This window comes from Pelodiscus sinensis, chromosome 7 (genome assembly GCF_049634645.1).
Source record: "Pelodiscus sinensis isolate JC-2024 chromosome 7, ASM4963464v1, whole genome shotgun sequence".
In the NCBI taxonomy this organism is placed as follows: Eukaryota; Metazoa; Chordata; order Testudines; family Trionychidae; genus Pelodiscus; species Pelodiscus sinensis.
In genome coordinates, this window is record NC_134717.1 from 19,767,859 (window position 1) to 19,793,535 (window position 25,677).

Below are 25,677 nucleotides of genomic sequence, written 5' to 3' on the forward strand. Positions count from 1 at the left end.
AGAGGGTACTCAACACCTTCTGAGAAGTCACCCAGCACCACTCAGGATCAAGCCCTTGTACCGCACAAACTTCTTCAATGAGAAGTGGCAGAAACCCCATCATTTAAAGCATTTTAAAACTGGATGGCCGGACAGCACAGCAGAAAATACACCCACAAAAAGCAATCCCACATTGTTATGGAAATAGGTCCTCTCACTCTTCATCTATCTTTAACACTTGTCCTCCTCTGCTCCTCCTTTTCTTTTCAGTCAAAACATACAAAACTGAAATTTGAAAGAGGGAGACGCAAATTTATATACAACACTGTCATTTCATTTATTTTTCCAATTGAAAAGCTCTTTCCTCTTTTTCCATTGAGAAGAAAATTGAGCTTCCAAGAACCTGATGTGCAAACTTCACTTTTATATCCTGCAAAATTGAGGATGTTGAATGGAATGAAAGATAAAGAGGTATTTTTTGACTGTGATCAAACTAAAGCAATTTTAGACACTCATTTAGAGTCTGAGGAACTCAATCCCAATGGCTGCCAGAAACACCAGTTACAAATATCTTTTGAATCCATCGATCATGGATCTTTATCAAATTCAAAGGCAGTAACTGCCAGTGCTTCAGCCTCAAATTCTAATATGTGAGACTCTGAAATAGTCCACCTATATAAGCAAACATGATGTGGATATTTAGGCTATTGTAGGTTAACTGGATTGTGATTTACTATACATTTTGAATTCTTTCATTTGGCTACATAAAAATAAGTGGTCAGGGTATTTTTTTTTTTTACAGCAGGACAGTAATAATTTTGTTCGCTCTTTTTGTTACCCAAAGATTGGTATATGGATTGTCTTAAAACTTTTTCTTAAAATGCCATAGAATGAAAGCCAACCATTGGAAATTTCAAATAGATGGGGTGAGACTTTTTAAAAACAAGTGAATGAAATGTCATGTTACAATGGAAACAAGCTATGTAGTATAGACAAAGTCTTAATCACTAAAGATACGTCTTCACTGCACGGATATTTCGAAATAAGCTATTCTGGAATAGTTATTCCAAAATAGCTTATTTTGAAATAGCACGTCTACACTGTATGGAATCCTCAAAATTAGTCCAAGCCAGGCTTCCCTGATGCGGATGTGCTCTCTCGATTTAGAACCTCAGGAAGCATTAGGGAGAAACAACTTAGAATGGCCCTGGTGAGGGGCTATTTTGAAATAGCAACAGTGGAGCATCTACACATGCCTTATTTCAAAATAGCTATTTCGGAATTGGCATTATTCCTTGTGTAATGAGGTTTACAGAATAAACTGTCCACTATTTCAAATTTATTTTGAAATAACAGAATTGCCGTGTAGATGCTCACATTGATATTTTGAAGTAACACTAGTTATCTCGAAATAACAGTGCAATGTAGACATACTCTAAGATCATGATTTGCTGAACTGAGTGTCTTTCTCTGCTTCACTGTCTCTATTTCTATAAATACCTCATCTAATAACTTAGCAGTTCAGTTTCCACAGTGTTACAAAATGGGTACTGTTGGTAAGCAAAAACAGGAATTCTTCTTTTGCTACCATTTCCTGGAAAACAAATTTGTACTAAGTTTCTTGGGGATGACAATCCCCTAGCAAATCTGTTCCTATATCATTAGTGAAATTTATTCTCTTGATTTTATGCTTTCTTGGTATATTTGCTAGTGCTGAGGTGAAGCTTTTAGTGTGAATTAGCATTTTCCCTAGTTACCCATTTCTGGGTTGCAGATTAGATATTGTCTTATTCATCAGCACAGTTATGAAATGTTCAAGCTCCTTATTTCTTTTTGTCATTTTGATTAGAATTCTAGACAGATCTTATTAACTTCTGGTTTTTGGTCAGCCTTCATACTTCCATATTTTTAATCACGTTTTTTAAAATAACCTTCATTTCATTAAGCATTTCTCCCACCCTTCTGAAAAAGTAGGTCTTATTTTGGTGTATTTTTGGTATTCCATAGAGGACGACAAAAATAAAACAGTACAAATGGATAGTAAGCTACTCTTTCAGGTCTCGTTCCTATTGTAATAATTAATAACGTATTACAGTAATCATAGAATCGTAGAGCTGGAAGAGACCTCAGAAAGTCAGCAAGTCCAGCCCCCTGCTCTAGGCAGGACCAATTCCAACTAAATCAACCTGGCCAGGGCTTTGTCAAGCCGAGACTTAAACACCTCTAGGGATGGAGACTCCACTACTTCCCTAGGGAACCCATTCCAGTGCTTCACCACCCTCCTAGTGAAATAGTTTTTCCTAATATCCAACCTGAACCTCTCCCACCACAACTTGAGACCATTGCTCCTCGTTCTGCCATCTGTCACTACTGAGAACAGCCTCTCTCCATCCTCTTTGGAACCTCCCTTCAGGAAGTTGAAGGCTGCTATCAAATCCCCCCTCACTCTTTGCTTCTGCAGACTAAACAGACCCAAGTCCCTCAGCCTCTCCTCATAAGTCATATGCTCCAGCCCCCTAATCATTTTGGTTGCCCTCCGCTGGACCCTCTCCAATGCGTCCACATCCTTTTTGTAGTGGGGGGCCCAGAACTGGACACAATACTCCAGATGCGGCCTCACCAAAGCCGAATAAAGGGGAATGATGACATTTCTGGATCTGCTGGCAATGCTCCTCTTAATGCAACCTAATATGCCATTAACCTTCTTGGCTACAAGGGCACACTGACTCATATCTAGCTTCTCATCCACTGTAACCCCCAGGTCTTTTTCTGCAGAACTACTACTTAACCGGTTGGTCCCCAGCTTGTAACTATGCTTGGGATTCTTCCGTCCCGAGTGCAGGACTCTACACTTGTCCTTGTTGAACCTCATCAGATTTCTTGTGGCCCAATCCTCCAATTTGTCTAAGTCATTCTGTACCCTATCTCTGCCCTTAAGGGTATCTACCTCTCCCCCCAGCTTAGTGTCATCCGCAAACTTCCTGAGGGTGCAATCCATCCCCTCATCCAGATCATTAATCAAGATATTGAACAAAACCAGTCCTAGAACCGAACCTTGGGGCACTCCGCTAGAAACCGACCGCCATCCTGACATCGAGCCATTGATCACTACCCGCTGGGCCCGGCCTTCTAGCCATCTTTCTATCCATCTTACCGTCCATTTATCCAATCCACAATCTCTTAACTTGCTGGCAAGAATATTGTGGGAGACCGTATCAAAAGCCTTGCTAAAGTCAAGGTATATAGCATCCACTGACATCCCCATGTCCACCGAGCCAGTTACTTCATCATAGAAGCTAATCAGATTGGTCAGGCACGACTTGCCCTTTGTGAATCCATGCTGACTATTCCTAATCACTTTCCTCTCTTCCAAGTGCCTCAATATGGATTCCTTAAGGATCCCTTCCATGATTTTTCCAGGAACTGAGGTAAGACTGACCGGCCTATAGTTCCCTGGATCATCCTTCTTCCCTTTTTTGAAGATGGGCACTACATTTGCCTCTTTCCAGTCATCAGGGATTTCTTCCGATCTCCACGACTTTTCAAAGATAATAGCCAAAGGCTCCACAATGACATTTGCCAACTCCCTCAGTACCCTCGGATGCACTAAGTCCGGACCCATGGTTTTGTATATGTTTAGCTTTTCTAAATAGTTCCTAACCTGTTCTTTACCCACCACGGGCTGTCCATCTTCATCCCATCTTGCGTCACTTGGCGCAGAAGTCCAGGAGCCGACCTTGTCCGTGAATACAGAGGAAAAGTCTGCATTGAGTACTTCAGCTTTCCCCACATCATCTGTCACTAGGTTACCTCCTTCAACCATTAGGGTCCGCACACCCTCCCTGATCACCTTCTTCTTGTTAACATGCCTGTAGAAACCTTTCTTGTTATCCTTCACATCCTTAGCCAGTCGCAATTCCATTTGCGCTTTCGCCTTCTTGATAACCCCCCGGCATTCTCGAGCTATACCTTTAAACTCCTCCCTGGTCATTTGTCCAAGTTTCCACTCTTTGTAAGCTTCCTTTTTGTGCTTAAGTTCACCAAGGATTTCCCCTGTAAGCCAGTCCGGTCTCCTACCATGTTTGCCCCTCTTGCTACGCGTCGGGATGGTTTCTTTCTGTGCCTTCAATAAGGCTTCTTTAAAATACTGCCAGCTGTCCTGGACTCCTTTCCCCTTCATGTTAACATCCCAGGGGATTCTGCCCATCAGATCTCGGAGGGAGTCAAAATCTGCTTTTTTTTGAAGTCCAAGGTGTGTATTTTACTACTCTCTTTTCTTCCTTTGGTCAGGATCCTGAAAACTACCATCTCATGATCACTGCTTTCCAGGTTGTCACCCACCTCCATTTCCCCTATTAGTTCCTTCCTGTTTTGTGAGCAGAAGGTCAAGCTGCGCACGGCCCCTGGTCAGATCCTTCAGCACCTGTGTCAAGAAGTTATCCCCAACATTCTCCAAAAACTTCCTGGATTGCCTGTGTACTGCCGTATAGGTTTCCCAGCAGATGTCAGGGTGATTAAAGTCCCCCACGAGAACCAGGGCCTGTGATCTGGAAGCTTCGCTCAGTTGTCCAAAGAAAGCCTCATCTACCTCATCCACCTGATTCGGTGGCCTGTAGCAAACACCAACCACAACATCAAGGCTGTTGTTTGCTCCTTTATACTTAACCCATAGACTCTCAACAGGTTTTTCTCCCTCTTTATACTGGAGTTCAGAGCAATCGTAGTGCTCTCTTACATATAGTGCAACTCCTCCTCCTTTTCTCCCCTGCCTGTTGTTCCTGAACAGTCTATAGCCTTCCATGACAGCACTCCAGTCATGCAAGTCATCCCACCAAGTCTCTGTTATCCCAATTAAATCATATTTCTTGGTCTGGGCCAGGGCCTCCAGTTCTTCCTGTTTGTTGCCCAGGCTTCTCGCATTAGTGTACAAACACTTCAGGTAACCAGTTGATCGTCCTATCTTCTCCATTCAAAACATGGGTCCTCCTTTCTTGCCCCTTCCTCTCTGCATTTCTTCCCGGTATCCGACTTTCCCACTCCCCTCAGGGTTTTGGTCACCGTCCCCCGACGAACCTAGTTTAAAGCCCTCCTCACTAGGTTTGCAAGCCTGCCCGCGAAGATGCTCCTTTCTCTCTTTGTTAGGTGGATCCCATCTCTTCCTAACAATCCTTGCGCCCGGAACAGAGTCCCATGGTCGAAGAAACCAAAGCCCTCTCTGCGACACCATCTGCGCAACCACGCATTTACGTCCTCAATTCGACGATCCCTGCCCAGTCCTTTCCCTTCAACAGGGAGGATGGAGGAGAATACCACTTGCGCTCCAAATTCTTGGATCCTTCTTCCCAGCGCTACATAATCCTCAGTAACACGCTCAAGATCATTCTTGGCCGTATCATTAGTTCCCACGTGGAGAAGCAGGAAGGGGTAGCGATCCGAAGGTTTGATCAGCTTGGTAAGCCTTTCAGTGACATCCTGAATGCGAGCTCCCGGTAAGCAGCACACCTCTCGAGATTCCAGGTCCGGACGGCAGAGGGATGGCTCAGTCCCTCTTAGAAAGGAGTCCCCGTCGTTTCCTTTTGGGCGTGGTGGCTGTGGAACCCCCATCCATAGGACTACGCATCCCATGCCTTCCAGTAGATGGTGTTCCCTTCTGGTTTCTTCCTTGTGAGGTCCCTTCCAGAGCTTTCAGCACTGCAGAGCCTGTGGAGAGAGCTTGAAAGTGATTGCTTACCTCTATAGCATCGGGGGATTCCCGTGCTGGCCTTTTTCCCCTTCTAGAATTTACATGCTGCCAGTTCTCTTCTTGGGCACGTACTGCCCTCTCTGGCTCTTCTGCCTGCCGTGCTTGAAGGATTAAATGCTGCCTTCTATCGAGGAAGTCTTCATCCTCTCTGATCAAGCGTAGGGTTGACACTTGGGCCTCCAGTCCTCTAATTTTTTCTTCCAAAATGTCGACCAGCTTGCACTTGGTGCAGATGAAATCCGTTCTTTCTTCCGGGAAGAAGACAAACATGGCACATGCTGTGCAGGTAACTACAGCAGACCCATCACCAACCATCGCTGCTGTCCTGGAAAAGGGATTTAAAAAGAAAGGCAAGAGAACCTCCCATCCTTCCCTCTCCCCTTTCCAACTCCCTCTCAAAACTCCCTGTTAGCAATCACCGGTTCGCAAGCTCCTTGGTCTCTTGCCCACTGCCTTATAAAGCCCCTCCCCCTACCAAGGCTCAGCCAATCAGCAGAGGCTTCTAGAATTCAAACTTTAATTAGAATCCAACAGTTTCCACCTGCCAATCAGCACAAACTCCATCAAGGGGAGGGGGGGCAGAGGGGAAGGGGGGAAAAAAGCCTCACTCTCAAACACAGGGGAAAATAAATAAATAAACAAACAAAACAAAAAAGAACACACACCAACCCTCACTCACAAACACAAGCTCAGCACACAGCAAGAAAGCCCCAAACACAATAGCCACTTCCCTCAAGAGTCCTGTATCTGCTTCTCCTTCACCTGGAGAACTCCCTCTCAAAACTCCCTGTTAGCAATCACCGGTTCGCAAGCTCCTTGGTCACTTGCACACTTCCTTATAAAGCCCCTCCCCCTGCCAAGGCTCAGTCAATCAGCAGAGGCTTCTAGAATTCAAACTTTAATTAGAAGCCAACAGTTTCCACCTGCCAATCACAGCACAAACTCCATCAAGGGGGGGGGGAACCTTACAGGTTTTTAACTGATATAATATACAGTGCCGAGTGCTGTGTATTATATAGTAAAAGACAATCTCTGTCCCAAAGAGTCTGAAATCTAAGTAAAAAAGGCAGACCAAAGGTGTGGGAAATTTGAGAATATTCTCTCCATTTTACAAATGGGGGAATTAAGCACACACAAATTAAATGATTTGCTGAAGGTCAACAAGATGTCAGTGGTGGATCCATAAAGCTGGAGCCACATCTCCTGAAATCCAATTATAGTGATTTACCTATAACTTACCCTTCCTTTCAGATCTGACACTCCATTTGTGCGGTCTTTTAGGAAAATATTTTCCTAATTCAATGTTCTGTGCAATCTTTTATATTCCTCCAGTAAGTCTATTTCAGGTAAGTACAAATGTTGTGCTTAAGAGAGCATCAAAAAAAGAGACCAATAAAGTAAAAACAAGCATGAGATACAAAGCAAAATAAGATTTTTAGGTTAGATTTAATAATCTTTAATCATATGCTTTTGGTACAATGAATTACAGCTTTGCGGATGGGGAGTATAAAAGGTGAAGAATCAAATATTTAATCAAATAATAGTTGGCTGAAAGTACTGTAGTCTGAGCGTATATATTGATCCACCTGGTTGGGAGGCAGGGTATATACTATGCAAGTGCACTAGCAAGAACTTCACTTTGTAACTTTTTTTTCTTCCATGGACATTGTGCTTATTTTAAGGGTGACTGGATGTGTGAGAAGTAAATCCTTTTCTGGTCCAAAACCCAAACACTAATGGCAGGGCCAGAATAAGGAGTGGGTGACTACTTATCAGGGCACTATTTTTGTTATCCAAAAAAGAAAATGGGGGGATAGAATGTTTGAAACAAAATGTTTCAGATAGTGAAAAATGAATCCACATTTAGAACAACCTTCCAGAGCATTCTGGACCTTTGTAGAATCTTATGGACAATTTCAGAAAGCTCAGTTCCTTAGATTCTAAGCAGAGAGTAGGTGAGTTGTAGCCACATGCTTATTTACAATATGCACTAGCTACCACCCACATGCTGAGCCAGAAGAGGATCTGCTAAAGGGAGCAGTATAATTTGATATTAAAACTGGATTGGAATATTTGGGCTCATCAGAATTCAAGTGGCATTTGAGGCGAAACCAAAAAGTAAATGTACGGGCAAAAATATGTCAGTTGAGTCACATATGAAAATATTCAAAAGCATCAAAGTGAATAAATTATTTCCTCTTGTGAATTCCTTTTCACTGTTGACAGAACACTTGCAGTATTGATGATATATCTTACAAGTTACCTAGACTGTTTTTACCACTGGAGAAAACAAAATTACTTTTTATATTTTTGAAGGTTTTATAAAAAGCATCATGGGAACTTATTAAATTCATTAGAACCTTGAAGAAATTTTAACAGCAGTGCTTTCCCCCCCTAGAGCCTCTTGTAGTATTTCTGCAAATGGTAGGGAAGAAAGAGCTAGGGAAGGGACCCAGGTTAAATGAAATAGAAGGGAGAAAAACATGACAGTGGCTTACAATTTTTGGAATGGGGGGGGGGGGGACTTCTGAGTATTAAGAGCTTGTAACTTCTCATTCTTAGTTTAGTGTTTCATATTTAGTAAATACAGCTCCCATCTCATTGCAAACAGAATATAAAAAATGTTGAACCCCAATTTTAAATTTTATTCTTGGTGTGCATATGAGGCATTTCTTATCTGGAAAATAATCTTGCATGATATTCCCTCCGCCCTTCCCCCCCCCCCCCCCCCCCCCCCCGAGCAGTCTGTCCATTCTATGAGAATTCTCTGAGCTTTATTCTTCTCTTACGGTGCATCTACACCGCACTGTTATTTCGAGATAACTAGTGTTATTTTGAAATAACTAAATGTGTATATGCTCGCATTGTTATTTCAAAATAATGGACGGCTTATTCCAAAATCAGTAAATCTCATTCTATCACTATTCCGAAATAGCTATTTTGAAATAAGGCATGTGTAGACACTCCACTGCTGCTATTTCAAAATAGCCCCTCACTAGAGCCATTATAAGTTATTCCTCCCTGGTGCCTCTTGGGGCTCTAAGGGTATGTCTACACTGCATGCTTATTTCAAAATAATCTATTCTGGAATAGTTATTCTGAAATAGTTTATTTCAAAATGGCATATCTATGCTGCAGGGAAGCCTCAAAATTAGTCCAAGGCAGGCTTCCCTAATGTAGATGTGCTATTTTGATTTAGAGCCTTAAGAGGGCTACTTTATGCTGAAGACTAATGAGGAAAGAGTCTTGTGCTTAGAGTACTGGATTAGGAGTCAGAAGAGCTGGATTCTGTTCCTTGCTTGGCAGTTAGTGTTCAGAGTTAAGATTAGTTTTGCAACCCGTGTGCTAGTTCCCTAGTCTATCGGTTAGACAACTAATCCTCCATCACAGGGAGACTGATATGTGGTTATTTTTTTGTTTGAGAACTTTATTCAGATTATTGAACTTCTAAAGCACATGTCATTAAAATTGTTATCATTGTCCAGGTAGGAGTTTAATATCCCAGAATGCATTTACTTTAATTCAAAGCAAAGTGATTATTTTAAAAATTTTGTTACTTGGGGGTCAGCTAAGCTCCCTTTGTAATCTAGCTAATTCTAGAATTGCTGAACTGAACCCAATAAGTGTCTTTAGAGTTCTAGATAGTAAAACAGAAATCTAGCTTTGATAAAGGCTTAGACAGACCAAACCTGAACTTTCTCACATTCCAGCTGCTCTCAATAAATCTCGTGTGCATTTGTAAATTACTCTTCATGTTTGTGCTTTTAAGAATCTAATCCTTTGTATAAGGTGCCCGACTGTTCTTCTTATTGGCTTAGAGCTGTGTGCTTAGACTGCTACCCACAATTCCAATTCTGAGGGTGAATTCTGCTATGAAGAGGCATGGGCCTGGATCTACAAAGCCCGAATTAATTTCCTAGGCTCCCTATACAATGAATGAGGAAAGACAGGCACCTTACCATCTGATCCTTAAAGACCAGAATACTAGGTGGCCTCTTGCCTAAGCTAGCCAATGGGAAATGCCCAATAGGGTGGTGTGTTCTAAATCCTGCTACTCTGATGTAGGTGCCAAACCCCAGGCTCAAGGGAGGCTTATCTCTGCAACCTAGCAACTGCGGGGAAGGTAGATATTTGCCTACCTTCTTCCCTGAGAGTCTCAATCTGGTAGGTGTGCTCAGAAGCTGCCTAACACAGTACAAAACAGATGGGGGCAGGGAAGGACTAGCTTTTGCTCAGTGGTTGGAGCACTCACCTGAGGTGTGAGACTCTGGCTCTAGCTTCCCTGCTGTCTGAGAAAAAGAGATTTGAACAAATGTTAATGCACTAGCCGCTGGAGTATGGGATAGTCTGAGGTGAGGCTGCCTTCTCCTATGAAAGCTGTTCCATGTTATTTATGGTAATTGAATACTTAAATATTAATTGGGATGGGTAGAGTGAGAATTACTCTGTAGATGTCTAGGGAACTTTTACTGGCAAAAATGTGGTGCCAAGTGAGTTTATGCACCTACTGAGTTAGCTGGCTGCCAAGCAGGGGTTTTAGCTGGTGCCTAAGTCTAGGAGTTAGGTATCTAATTATTTTTGGACCTGAGCCTCCCTGAGTAGGAAGTGAATGTGCATCAATTCATTTTACACACAGTAGGGTTGTAGTAAGAATCTGATAGCAAGGTTATAGAAATGTAGCCGTGTTAGTCTGGTGTAGCTGAAACAAAATACAGGACTATGTAGCACTTTAAAGACTAACAAGATGGTTTATTAGACGATGAGCTTTCGTGGGCCAGACCCACTTCCTCAGATCAAATAGTGGAAGAAAATAGTCACAACCATATATACCAAAGGATACAATTTAAAAAAAGTGAACACACATGAAAAGGACAAATCACATTTCAGAACAGAAGGGCGATGCGGGGGGGGGGAAAGGAAGATAAATGTCTATGAGTTAATGATATTAGAGGTGGGGAAAGGTAAATGTCTGTGAGCTAATGGTATTAGAGGTGATAATTGGGGAAGCTATTTTTGTAATGGGTAAGGTAGTTGGGGTCTTTGTTCAGCCCCCCGCGGAGAGTGTTGAATTTTAGCATGAATGCCAGTTCAAAGGATTCCCTTTCAAGTGCAGATTTGAAAGTCTTCTGGAGTAGGATGCATGTGATTAGGTCATTGAGACAGTGTCCTTTCTGGTTGAAATGGCAAGAAACTGTTTTTTCTTTGTGATCCTGTCTAATGTCTGTTTTGTGGGCATTGACTCTTTGGCGAAGTGTCTGAGACGTTTGTCCAATGTACATAGCAGACGGACACTTTCGGCACATGATAGCATAAATTATGTTTCTGAATGTGCAGGAATAGCAAGGTTGGTTTCTTGGGGCCAACTTATCCCTGTCTAATGGACTGAAAACTAACTTTCCGTTAATGGATTCTGCACCTGAGGTTTTAATGAATGATGTTGACTGTGTCCCAACAGAAGCAATTGTTCTAGTACTCTACTTGTTCTGTGAAACACTGGAGCAATTCTTTAGTACCTAACATACATGTGACCTATTCTCCTGTCACTCACGCTGGTATAAATCAGGAATAATTCATTTTCAGTCAACAGAGTTGACCCAGTTTAAATTAGTATAAGTTACAGAATAGTTTCCAGCTGCCAGAAGCTGGAACGAAATGTCAGGATCTCTCAAAATTGCCCTGTTCTGTTAATTCCCTCTGATGTCAAAACCGGCCACTGTCAAAACCGGTTACTGGCCTAGCTGGACCATAGGTCTGACCCAGCATAGAGGTTCTTATATTCTTAGTAAACAAAAAAATCAGTCATGTAGCACTTTAAAGACTAACAAAATGGTTTATTAGGTGATGAGCTTTTGTGGGGCAGACCCACTTATTCAGATCATACTCTGAAAGTGAATTGGCATGATCATTATATAACAGAGCGATACAATGAAGAAGTAAACATTATACAGTAACGAATCGGTTACAGAAGGTGGGGAAGAAGGGATGAGGAAGAGACAAAGGAGGAAATTGCTTATTGTAAGAGTCAGTGAAGTGGCTAATCTGGCGTTACTAAGAATATTAAAAGGTGGGGAGGCTGTCTTTGTAATGTGTGAGGTAATATCACCTAAATTAAGGCCCTTTCCCAACCTGTCAAATTTTAGCATAAATAAAAGTTCTGAAGTCTCCCTCTAATCTGGTGTTAAAGTCTCTTTGAAGTAAGGCACATGTTGTCAGGTAGTTAAGGGAATGGCCAGTTTCATTAAAATGTTGGCTAACAGGTTTTTCTGTGTGGAGATGACTGATTTGTGATTCTCTGTCGAAGTGACTGATGAGTTTGTCCAATATACATCACAGAGGGACATTGCTGGCACATGATGGCATATATCGCATCGCATTGCATTGCAGATCAATATTCCTAGTGTAAATAAGTATATTCAGTCAAGTTTGTTTCATTTACTTGAGAAATTAGAATGCATTAGATTTTATGTACCTAAATGTCCATAAATACTATTGCATAGTTTATAATCTTCCATAAAATCTCACCTAGATTTTCTTTCATTTTGGCAATTCATAAATACACTAAGTTGAAATATACTTTAAATATGAAAATTGTGGCTCAAACTGAAGTCACAGCAGCATGAAACCAGGACAACCTGTGAAGCTAAGTTTGAATCTCCTAATTTTGATGATGTATGGCATCATCTGAACACTAAACATATTCTTATGCTGAATGTGGGTTTTTTTCTGACTTTCCAGCAGGGTTTTATTTTTAAATACAAAGGTGGAGATGGGAATGAGGGAAACCAACTTTATAATTCTGCCCCTTTTCAAACACAGAGAGCTACAATACTTTTAAACTCTTTTATTTTATCAGCACATGTTTAAGCAATGAGATACAATGGATGGTGGTGTTATGGTAAGATAAGCACACCCCTGAGGTATACTGAGACAGAGTGCAGATGATTACCTCTAATTCCCTTGGGATGTAATTATTTCATGATAACTATGCTGTTGGAGCTGCCTTGTTGCTGTTATCAAATTTCTTTGTTTTATATCTAAACACATTAAACAATGACTTTGGCAACTGTGGGGTCCACCGAGATTAATCTACCTTTTCACAATGTTTAATTGGCAATTGGAATATTTCTTCAACTCTGGTTTTAATTCTTTCTAAAATTCCTTCAGGAATTTCTTCTTGCAGATAGAACAGAGGATTCTGATGGCTTCCAAATGAATCTGAAATGCACAAAGATGGATATAAAATGTATAAACTAGGGTAAACTAGAAAAGTAACCTGGTTAGCTTACATCGGTGGTCACCAACCAGTAGATCAGGATCTACTGGTAGATCTTGGAGCTTCTGACAGGTGATCTTGACTCGTTTGACCAAGAGGCTATCAAGTGCCGTCACTTCAACTGTCCCTCCCCGCACTGCTGCTCATCTCCTGCCCTTTGCCTTGGAGCGGCCCCACCCAGTGGGGAGCCCCCTGCTTGCTGTGCAGGGTAGGGAAGGGCAGGGGAGGGAGAGGAAGAGTGCTGATGTCAAGGTGCTCCCTCCCACTCTGTATCCTTTCTCCACAGAGCTGAGAGGGGGCACAACAGGACCAAGTTTGCTGGCTGCTTTAAAAAGTGGGCCAGGGCAGGGGTGAGCCTATCTTAGCCCCACAGAGCCTCCAGCAGTGCCTAGCTGGAACCCAGATTCATGACTGGGGAGTTCAGGATCTCCTACTGCACCCCAAGCTCCTGCCCTAGCCCAGAGCACTCCTGCATCTAAACACCGTCCAGAGCCTGCACCTAGAACCCCTTTCTGCATACCAACTGCTCCACCTGAGCAGCTCAGAGCCCCTCACACTCCACATCTCTTAATCCAAGACCAGAACCTGCACCCCAGCTCTCTGCCCCAACCTTCTGAAAGTGAATGAGGATGGGTAAGAGAGGGAGAATAGAATGAGCAGGGGCAGGGCCTTGGAGAAGGGACAGGAAGAAGGTGGGGCAAGAATATTTACATTTGAGGTTGATCTTGGATTGCACTTAAATTCAAAAAGTGATCTCACACTTAAAAAGGTTGGGGACCACTGGCTTACATGGATTTCAAAGTAAGGCTCTGACCCTGCAAAACACTCATGCACATGCTTAGAGTTAAACACAAGTCCCATGCAGGTACCTAGTATGCTAATTTTTTCCCCTTTTTATTTAGATTTTATTTAGATGCCTTTATTATAACTATACACACACACCACACACACACACCACACACACACTGCCTCCCTCCCCCCACCCAAAGCAAGGGATTGAACTCTGATTTAAAGGTCTGATCCTGCAAAAGCTTACCTATGTGAATGACTCCATCTCATGCAAACCTTTTTAGTAGCTTCAGTGGAACTACTAACATGAGTAAGGATTACTCACATCATAGCTCACAGGAGAAGGCCACTAACTTTTCATTATCATGCTCTCATTCCCCGTTACATTTTCTCCGTTATGTCTTCCAGAACTTGTCAAGCAATCTGGTGTTATGTTCTGCAGATGTATTGGCAATGGCATGCAAATACTGTACTATTACCTGGCAGACCTTATTAGCTACCAAGTCAACCGCTACACCAATTTCACTTTAAGTGGAAGTATGATTGCACACAGTCCTTTTTACAGAAAAACTGTAATTGATGATATCAAAATTAAACTTCTGTTTCTGATAAGTTAATTTTTCATCTGCAGTCAAATAAAATAATGATTCAGTGAATATTTGAGGTCCCAGTTGATAGTCATAGTAACTTTAAAGCTTTCATGACAATTGAATGCTTGGTCCATGTTTCCATATTTTAGAGGATTGAAGTAAATTTTACGTTTGGATATAACAGAATGATAGGTGCTAGAGTCTTCTATTGAGAGATCCTGTTTTTAGGCTGTTGACCCCTGTCTGGAGATGCAGAATTATTTCAGTTAACTCCTGTAGGCCTATTACTAGCTATAATAATTGTAACCCTTCTGCCGGGTAGGCCTGGCAGCAACCAGGGCTGGGTTCAATATCTAGGGGTCCATCTCACACAGTACCGGCTCAAGCTTGCACCCCGTAACCTGGGAAATTCACACCCCCCTGGGTTCCTCTGAGAGGCAATGCTTCCCCACTCGCAAGCACAGAGTCTGAGTGTAGGAAATAAACATTTAATGAAACAGAGAGAGAAGTCATACAGCATTAACTTGGGAAAATACCACAGAGTTCATAGTCCAAACATGAGCTAAGCCCCCATCCCTCCCAACCAAGAATCTCCCAAAGTCTGACACCCCAAAAGTCTTTGTCCCTGGTCAGTGCCACCCAGAGTCCAAAAGTTCACCCGCAGGGTTTTACCTCCCAACCTGGGTAGAAATGGAGGCAGGGAGATGGATAGGGGGCACTTTACGTGGTCTGAGGCCGACGGCCCCACCTCTCCATAGGATTCTGCTGCAGTCTTTAATGTGAGCCACTCTGCCATGCTCCACCAGCTGTCTCGTTCCACTCCACTGGACGCTCCGCTTGTCGTGTGCCACCGCTCCTACCAGCTGCGCCATGCCACTGGTCGCCTGCTGCCGCTCCTCACCTGCTGCCGCTCCTACCAGCCGCGCCGTGCTGCTCCTCATCTGCCGCTGCTCCTCACCTACCGCCATGCCACGCAACTGGTCGCTGCTCCTGCCTGCCGCCTCTCCTACCAGCCGCGCTACACTGCTGGTTGCCTCCCACTGCTCCTATGGCTGCCTGCCAGTGATTCCCACCAGCCACTCTGCTGGCTGCTGTTGCTTCGCAGGCTGCAATGGGTCTGTCTCCCATCCAAACCAGTGATTTCAACTCTTTAGCCACCAGCTAGACTGGCAAAGGATTCCAGCTTCCACTGGACTAGCAAAAAGACTCCTCATGGAGTCTGCTTTAGGTCTGTCCTTAAAATAAAGGGGGAAAGGGGCAGGTTGGGCCAGTCTTACAGCTCACACCTGGCAGGTGTGAAGCAGGCTCACTCAAGTCCTTTAACCCTTCTCCCAAGCTCAGTTCACTCAAATCTGGAATGGGGGGAGGCTTGTTCCTCAGAGACCTCTTACAATGATGGTGTCTCTCCTGTAAGCACTGGTGTCATGTTTTACAGTTCTTACATTTAGGAATAGCATGATTTGTGACCCCCACAACAGCCCCAAATTATTTACAATACACCACATTCCATTCCAACACTGATCCTCCATCAGCCCTGGCTGAATTGAATTTACATAGCCACACCTCGTATTGCCTCCCCATCCTGGCATGAGCTGTATTTACATATCAACAGTTAACAGTTAATTATCTTGCAGAGCTAAACAATTGTAGTGGGCACACCCACACCCAGGACAGCTCTCTTCTTTTAGCTGGCAGATCACAAGCAGCAGTTCAGCCCGTGCTTACAAATAATAAATATAACAATCTGATCTAGATTACTAGGGGTCCATCTACACAGCAAGGCTTAACTCAAAATAAGGTACTCAAATTGAGCTATTTTGTCATAGCTTATTTTGTCTACTTACTTCGAAATGGAGAACTTTTCCTCTGACTTCCCTTCCTCTGACTTCGTACAATGAGGGTTATAGGAGTCAGAATAAGAAGTCCTCCAGTTTGATAGTATTTTGAAATTATTTCAAAATAACTGCTGGCTATGTAGATGCTGACTAAGTTATTCTGAAATAATGTTGCTGTGTAGACATACCCTAGGTGGTCATACAGAAGATATCTATTATGGCAGTCTTTTCACAGTAAAAGCTAACATTCTCAGGGGGTCCTTTGGAGAGAAAATAACTAAAAATGAACAAGCACTCAGCAGAATATGGATTTAAATAGTGATTAAGATGTGGCGATCACATTTTCCGGAATGAGCAGGTAAAGTGATAATGGAGTGTCTCAAAACTACTAGTTTGAAGTAGATTTTAATTGATAGCGACTTTCAATGTGTACGGCAGCTTTGCAAGTTAAATGTTGACTCTAACATGAGGTTCCTAAGAACGCAGGACAGTTTTTGCAAAAGTAAAGGCAGTAGGTCTAATGAATTCAAGACAGGTTCCATTTTGGGAAATTGCATTGTGCCTTTCAAAATTCCCCCTACAGTTTGAATTGGCTATCTTCTACTTTCCCACCTATAACTGTTAGGTAGAATTGCTTATGTCCTGTCAGTCTCTGGTGTTAGACCAGTGCAATTAATTTTTAAATGCTGGCCTACATTTCACAGTGAAATGCAACACCCATGGTGAATCTAGGTTAGAATTAAACAAAACATCCCTCACTCAGACTCAAAACCAGGGGTGGGCAAAAAGTCCTTCGCAGGCAGGATCAGCCCGCCAAGTGGGTGGATATGGCCCACAGAGGCACTGTTGCTCCCCTGCTCCCAGGCCAATTAGGGCCTGAAGGCAGGGGAATGCTGGAAGGCTTCTCTGCTCTGCCCCTACCCTGCAAGCAGCATGTGGCGCTTCAAAGCACCACATGCTGCTCATAGGGCGGAGGCAGAGTGGAGAAGTCTTCGCATGCTCCCACATCCCCAGGCCTTAATTGTCCTGTGGACGGGGGAGCATGTGAAACCTCCTCCCGCCTGCCAGGAGCATGTGGTGCTTTGAAGCGCTGTGCGCTGCTTGCAGGACGGAGGAGTAGGGTAGAAGAGAGCGAAGGCGGCTTCCTGCGCTCCCCCGCCCCCAAACCAATCAGGGCCTGGGGATGAGGGAGCTGTGTGAAGCTTCCTTTGCCCTGCCCCAGCCCTGCAAGTAGCCCGCGGCATTTCAAAGTACCACGTGCTCCTCACAGGGCGGGAGGTGGCTTCTCATACTCCCCCGCCCCCAAGCATTGATTGGCCTAGGGGTGAGGGAGCATGCCTAGCCTTTTCCAAGGCATGAGTGCCTAGTGGGAAGAGGGGGCAAAGAGAGTCACCCACCTGCAGACCAATCATGTTCTGGAGGTGGGGTAGCCCCACCCCTTCCCGTTTAAGCCCTGCTTCTTCCAGGGTGGCCAGGGACTACTTCAACAATATTTGAAGTGGCCCCTGAGCAAAAAGTATTTCCCACCGCTGCTCAAAACCAAGACTGTTTTATTACTTCATGAAATTGTGGTAAAATGTTAAGCATAAAATAAACTTGTCCTGCATATATGCTTTGGGTGGAAGCTAACGAGATGTCATAAGAAGAGAAGTTTAAAAGTACTTCTGGGTAAACTGGAATGCTAGGTGATCAGGTAGGGTACATCTAGACTACATGCCTCTGTCGACGGAGGCATATAGATTAGCCAGATCGGCAGAGGGAAATGAAGCTGCGATTAAAATAATCGCGGCTTCATTTAAATTTAAATGGCTGCCCCGCTCTGCCGATCAGCTGTTTGTCGGCAGATCGGGACAGTCTGGACACGACGCGCCGACAAAGAAGCCTTTCTTGATCGGCACAGGTAAACCTGGTTTCACGAGGCATACCTGTGCCGATCAAGAAAGGCTTCTTTGTCGGCGCGTCGCGTCCAGACTGTCCCGATCTGCCGACAAACAGCTGATCGGCAGAGCGGGGCAGCCATTTAAATTTAAATGAAGCCGCGATTATTTTAATCGCGGCTTCATTTCCCTCTGCCGATCTGGCTAATCTACATGCCTCCGTCGACGGAGGCATGTAGTCTAGACACACCCGTAGAGAAGAGGGGCAAGGTAGCATTTTCTCCTTGTCTTCCTGTATGAGAGAGGGACATCTCAGTCCATTCCCTCAGAAAACCTCAAGATTACTCTGTCCTAGCATCTCTTCAGCCCCTAGGAGGCCATGGAGAAGCAGGGTTTGTGCAGCTGGCATGCAATACTGGGGGCAATAGGCTGCATCCTCCAAAGTGTCAGTGGAACATTCTTAGCGTACGGGGGGGGGGGGGGGGCATGAAACTCAAGCAGAGAGATTTTACCTCTTGCAAAAAGTCGCTTTTTGTTCAAGAAGGATGAATTCAAACTGATGAAGGGGGGAGCTGCTAGTATGATCAGGAGAATGGAGGAGACTAATGGCAATTGCTTGGTTTACCCTAAGGAGATAAAGACTGGGAGGAGGTCTGATTGTTCTCTGTCAATATATTTTTTGGGGGGAGTGAAAACCTGGAAGGGTGAAGAGCTGGTTAAGCTAAAGGACAATGTTGATGCAAGAACACATTATTATAAACTGGTTGTGAATAACTTCAGGGTAGAAGTTAATGAAGGCTCCTAATGAGGAGTGGAATGAGGTTCTAGCACAGCTTCTTAATAAGCATTGTAGAGGCAAAAAACCTAATTAGTTATAAGCAAAATTAGTTATAAGCTACACCAGACTAACACGACTACATTTCTATTAGTTATAAGACAGGGTTGATAAATTTAGGAAAGGGATTGTAGGATGGAGCTCCATGAGCCAGTGAGAGGATGGTCTCTGCAGCCCTCTCGGTCCCTTCTGATTCAGTTTTTGTATTTCTGATATTTTTCGTTTCAGATCTTCAGCCATGTAATCTTTAGAGGTTAGGAAGAGGATATTGATTGTGTGTGTGTGTGTGTGTGTGTGTGTGTGTGTGTTTAAACCCTTGTGAATTCTGGTGCTTGTGGAGGTGTGCAGAGTTTGTTTTTTTGTTTTTTGTCTCCTTTCTCTGAAGTTCAGAGATGGCAATGGCTAGAGATCAAGGTTCCCTTTAAGCTGTGCGGCAGCATGGCCCCATAGCTGCTTAATGAGCCCCTCCCAGCCAGGGTCTCAGGCTGCAGTGCCCGGAGATGCTTAGCTAGGGGAGGAGCACTTCTCCCTTAGCTACAGCAACAGCTCCCCACTACACCAACAGCTCCCCACTGAGGACAGAGCAGCGAGTCTCACCCAGCTCATAGAGACACGTCCCCTTCCTACCAGCTGGCAGAGTGCCCCAGCGAGGCAGCTCTGGGTGCAGCAGCCCTGAGTCCCTGGACAGGGCTCATTAATCAGCTGCAGGGCCATGCTGCTGCACAGTTTAGAGGGAACCTTCCTGGAGATGAGACACTAGATGAGGGAGGCAAGTGCTCTGATGTGGCACTGAGCACTCTGTCCTAGGTGCTTGGCTGGATTTTGCTCACATAATCAAGTTCAAACCTTCACCTTTCTCTGCAGTGTGGCATTTGAGTCACTTTCTGGGTTTAACTGGGTGTAACTCACCTAATCATTTCCCTGCCTTTGTGGGGATCTCAGGCATTGATCTTACTTTGCCTATGGCACGCAATACATCCCACAGGTTACTAGGGTAACATTTTGGACTACTTTTGGTTGTTGGGTTATTGGTGTGAGGGTGCTGGGTGGCCTGTGATATACAAGAGGTTAAGCTAGATGATCTGGTGGTCCCTTCTGGCTTTAAACTCTCTGAATCTATGAAATTGCCAACCAACACCAGGGGTCAGCCTTTGGGTTTGCTTCTAAAATGTGTTTGCAATTCTAAGGCTAGCCATATACAAGGTTGGTAATGGCCTAGTATACTTGGTTCAGTATACATGGGTAAAAATGTGCTGGGCATCTCTCCCATATTCAAGAAGATGCCTTCTCTGCTGCAAAGTGTTTATAAATGTGGAGGAAGGATGCTGTTATGATTACAACACTGTACTAGGAGTTGGGGGACTCCAGTGTTCACTTCCTGCCTCTGTCACACATTTGCATGTGACCTTGGGCAAATTTGTTTGGACTCTTTGTGCCTTAAATCCCTCTCTCTAAAATGAAGATATTAATACTTCTCTCTTTCACGGAGGGAGAGAGAGGGGGGGGGGGGGGGGGAGAGAGAGAGAGACTCTTTCACTCTATTTTGAAGGAAAGCAACAGACAGAGGGTGGGGTGAATGATGCAATCAAAACACTTATGCTGTACAATAACATTTAGATCAAATATAAACTGAGGATCAGATCTGTAGCTGGAGAAAATCAATGCAATTCTATTGACTTCACAGGAGCTGATTTACTGAGTGCTGGGGACTAGACTAGATGACCTCTCAAGGCTCCTTCAGTCCCACGATTCTATGATTTCTTTTCTTTACGTTGTCTTGTATGCCATGTCTGTGGCCAGGTAACAAGGCCAAATTCTGTTTCTTAACATGAAGAAAGAATACTGTGTGCTTTAGAAAATTAAAATGGTTTACCTCTTTCCTTTAGGAAGCATGAGACACAGAGCTGAGTCAATGATATTAATACCTGAGCACTGAGGGTATTAGAAAAACATCATCAATGATCTCTCAACACAAAATTCAAAATGACTCATCAGGTGAGCATTTGCATATAAAGCAGTAAATGCAAACGCATTTCCTTTCCACTTGGTATGAATCCTTGGCAATGTTTCTGTTACACACCTTAGAGCTCTAGTACAGGGGTTCTCAAATTTCATTGCACCATGACCCACTTCTGAGAACAGAAATTATGACATGACCCCTGGAACAGGTGGCTGAAAATTGAACACTGCTTTCCGAGATCTGTGTAGGGGGAAAGGCCAAAGCCAAACCGTAAAAGCTTCAGCCTTTAACTGTTGTCCTTCAGTTTTGGCTGTGGGCCCCAGCAGCAAGTCTAAGTCAGCCCTCCTGTCCCCATTAAAAAGATTGCAATGCACTTTGAGGTCCTGACCCACACTTTGAGAATCACTGCTCCAGTAAACTTACTTTATTTCTCTAAATGTCAGAAATAGAGATTGTCCTGAACCAAACCCAGAGCTCCAAACCAGGGCCGGCCCGAGCCATTCGCGCTCCCTGGACACCGGGAGTGCGGCGCCGCCCCTGGGAGTCCGACACATGTGTAGCCTCGCCCCAGGTGCCTGGTGTATTCATGACCCCGCCCCCGGGCACCCAGCACATGTGTAGCACCACCCCAGGCGCATGGAGCGTGCGTGGCACTGCCCCCACGCGGCCCAGCAGCCCTGCGTGGTGCCCTCTACAATGGGGCGCCCTGGGCGGTAGCCTGTCTGGCCCGTACCTTGGTCTGGCTTTGCTCCCAACCCTCCCACTTCTGAATTCTGAGGATGTTCTGATCCTGATCTGGCATAGAAGCAAGTATCAAGCTTCTAATCTTGGACTCTTCTCTGGCTAGAATTTGGTTCCCATAGCATCAATATACCCCACATTACTTTGTTTTCAGCCTTTCTGCACTTTTTGCTTTCATTTTTGAGGTTTGCCACTGGGATTTCTCTGTAATAGGTGAACAGTCAATCCTAAAGTGATTCCCAAAGGGGATAATTTTGACTCACATTCCACTAGGGAGATGTGCATGGTTTAGAATTCCAGGATACAATGGTGGATGGAATTCATGTATCTGTGGCCTTCATTTGTACTGTAACGATCTAAATATTCCAAACCGTCTATGATAGCTAAGTATAAAGAACTATGTCAGTTTCAGGATTTATTCATTGTTTTTAAACTTCTTATGTAAAAAAAGATGTGGCCCAAATCAAACCTTTTGGAACAATTTTGATGTGGCTTCTTTTGTATGCTTTTAAAATGCAGGCAGAAGAAGGTATGCTAGGTGACAATACATATTTGGTTGCCTTTTGCAATAACGATGGCTGAAAATGTCACTGCCATTACACAGCAGATTTTATGCTATTTGTGTAATGCCCCGAAGCATCCTTTCCTCCTAAATAGAACTGCAAATTACTGGACCTGGGTAATCTTCTCTCAGCAGCTTGGTATTTATTTTAATTGTCAGACCAATTATTGAAGCCTTCTGGTGGAGCTGCTAATACTGGTTTGTGGGCAACTAAGAAAAAGCATTAAAAAAGATCTTCTAGGAATTAATGATTTTGAAAGAAATCTATAAAAATAATTTTAAACGTTTAGGGCCCAATGCCATCAAAATATTTTTTACCACCTGGAGACTATAATGTACCAACTCTTGAATTGGACAATTTAATAGTATTGTAGAAAGTTTGCTGTTAATTTTGTTGACTTCTCATATAGTGCATGGAATATAAACTGATTGTAGAAGGTTTTGAAAGAAGTTGAAAAGCTCTAGTAAATATATTGGCTTGGGCAGAAAATCGTTTCACTGAGTTCTTGTAATCCAGGTCAGTGGGATCTCTCTTCAAGTGCACTTTTCCTCAGTCCTAAAATTCTCATACTCAAGACTGTGCTTTTCTAGAGTCTGTAAAGAACCATTGCAAGTGTGTGAGAATTTATGCTGATAGAGAGAAGCAGCGACTTAGGCCACCAATCCAACCCCACCAAATGACTATACAGATAGTGACTGGGCAATGCAGTAAATTACAGAGTGCAAGCCAATCATTTTAAGTCTAACCACTTTTTTTTGGTGTTTTTTTTTTTTTAAACGGGAGTGAGATTGTAATGACCATTAAGGAGGACCATAGAGATCCCAAGGAAAAGAATCCACTTCCCTGTTCGGATTCATAGTTTCTCTATGTCCTTGGCATTCCTTATCTACAAGAAGATAGGTCAATCAATCCACATTCTAATTGTGCAGGAGATTCAAATCCTGTGCCTAGTAGAATGTTAGCAATTCTGCTGAATCCAGGGCTCATTGCCTCACAGACAGAAGAAGAGCAAGGTGGGGGTGATAGCAGGTAGCGCTGTTGTGTACATCTACCAAGTTCTTTTTCTTAGTATGCAGGTGTAACCCACACGCCTACCTAGTGGCCCTTAGACCACTTAGAGGGTACGTCTACACTACAGCGCTAATTTGAACTAACTTAGTTCGAATTAGTTAATTCGAACTAGTGCATCTAGAACTAAAAACTAGTTTGAATTAGCGTTTTGCTAATTCGAACTAGCGTGTCCACACTGATTGGACGCAGGGGGGCATTTAAGGGCAGCTGAAACCGGTTCTGGCAGGGCATCAGGTCAGTAGTTGCTTTGTGTGGCTGCTGTCTGAGGCTGTCTGAGGCTCGAGCTTAAAGGGACCCCCCCTGGACAGCCAGTTCTCAGCTTTTCCTGCTTCCTTGCCAACCTCGCCGAAGGACAGCAAAGCGTTGGTCTCTGTGCCCGTCTGTGTCGGTGCTTCCCTTCGGGGGGACCACCGCAGCTGACAGCATGGAGCCACAGCTCGCCCTGCACCTTCTGGTGCACGTTCTGGACTTGCTGCTGCAAGCCTGCCAGCAATGGCTCGAGGCTGCCTGACACCTCCTGGTGCACGTCAGCTCCCTGCCTCTCCACCTGGCCGCCCTGGGGGCCGTGGAGGAGCCGCGGCGGCGCCTCGGCACCGGCGTGCCCCGCCGCGTCTGGCGTCTGGACACCAGCACCGACTGGTGGGACCACATCATCCTGGAGCGCAAGGAGGACCGACAGTGGACCCAGAACTTCAGGATGAGGAGGGACACCTTCCTGGAGCTCTGCGAGTGGCTTGCCCCTGCCCTGCGCAGAAGGGACACTCGCATGAGGCCCGCCATCCCCCTCCAGAAGCGGGTGGCCATCGCCCTCTGGAAGCTCTCCACGCCGGACAGCTACCGATCCGTCGAGAACCAGTTCGGCGTGGGGAGATCCACCATCGGAGCGGTGCTCATGCAGGTATGGCACTCGTCGGCCACCGAGCCGGGGGGGAGGGGGGCTGCGAGGGGATGGGCCGCCCCAGGGACAAAGGGGGAGCGGAAGGAGGCGAAAGTGCTCCACAACGGAGGGGTCGGTCTGTCCCGGCCGTATTACATGGGGGGTTGCTACCGGGAGTGGGGCACGGGGCACTGTCAGGGCATGAACGCTCCCAGCCACCCGGGCGCCCCACTGATTGGCACTTTGCTGTGTCTCTCTCCGCAGGTGGTCAAGGCCATCAACCGGGTGCTGCTCCGCAGGGTGGTCCGCCTCGCCGACCCGGACGCCGTCATCCGGGGCTTCGGCGCCCTCGGCTTCCCCAACTGCGGGGGGGCCATCGACGGGACGCACATCCCTATCCGTGCCCCGGAACACCAGGCGTCCCGGTACGTGAACCGCAAGGGGTACTTCTCCGTGATCCTGCAGGCCGTGTGTGACCACCGGGGCCAGTTCACAGACATTAATGTGGGCTGGTCCGGCAAAGCACACGACGCCCGGGTGTACCACAACTCCTCCGTGTGCCAGCGGCTGCAGGCCGGGACCTTCTTCCCCGACCGCCACATCAGGGTCGGGGACGTGGACATGCCCGTGAGCCTGGTGGGGGATGCCGCCTACCCACTGCAGCCTTGGCTCATGAAGCCCTACACGGGGCACCTCAATCCCTCCCGCCAGGCCTTCAATGCCAGGCTGACCAGGGCCCGCATCGTGGTGGAGGGGGCCTTCGGGCGACTGAAAGCCCGCTTTCGATGCCTCCTCACCCGTCTGGACCTGGCCGAGCACAACATCCCTCCCGTGGTGGCAGCATGTTGTGTGCTCCACAATTTGTGTGAGCGGAAGGGGGAGGCTTTCCTGCCAGCCTGGATGGCTGAGGCTGACCGCATGGCTGGACACTACGGTCAGCCCCGCACTGCCGCCATCCAGGAAGCCCAGCGGGGGGCTGTCCGGATCTGGGAAGCCCTGCGAGAGAGCTTCCTGGTGGAGGAGGAGGACTGACCTCTCCTGCATGCCCCACTGGGGCCTTCTTCCACCCTACCCCCCTTCCCCTTTCCCCTCCCTACCTACTGTAAAATAAAGACACCTGTTTTTCAAACAAAAACGTATGTTTATTTCACATAACTGGGGTGGTGGAAGGGAGGAATGAGGGTGGGAGAGGGGAGAGGGAAACCTGGGACGAGGGAGCTGGAAGGGGAGGGAAGGGAAGAAGGGAAAGGAAAGCTCAGGGGTGGGAGTCCGGCTGCCTCTCCCGTCTCGCCACACTGCAGGTCCGGGGGTGTCGGTGGGAAATGGTTGTTGGGGGGGGGGCAGGAGGGACAGGGGGTGTGGAGGAAGCAGGAGCGGGAGCAGGGGGAGCAGCAGGAGGAGGAAATGGGAAGCGGTCGAGCAGGCTCCGGAGGTGGCCTCGCAGGGCACGGCCCTGCTCCTCCAGGGCCTCCAGACTCCTCCGGTGCAGCCTCAGGTCCTCCTGGACCCTGGGTGCGGAGCTGGTGATCCATGAACCGGAGGTG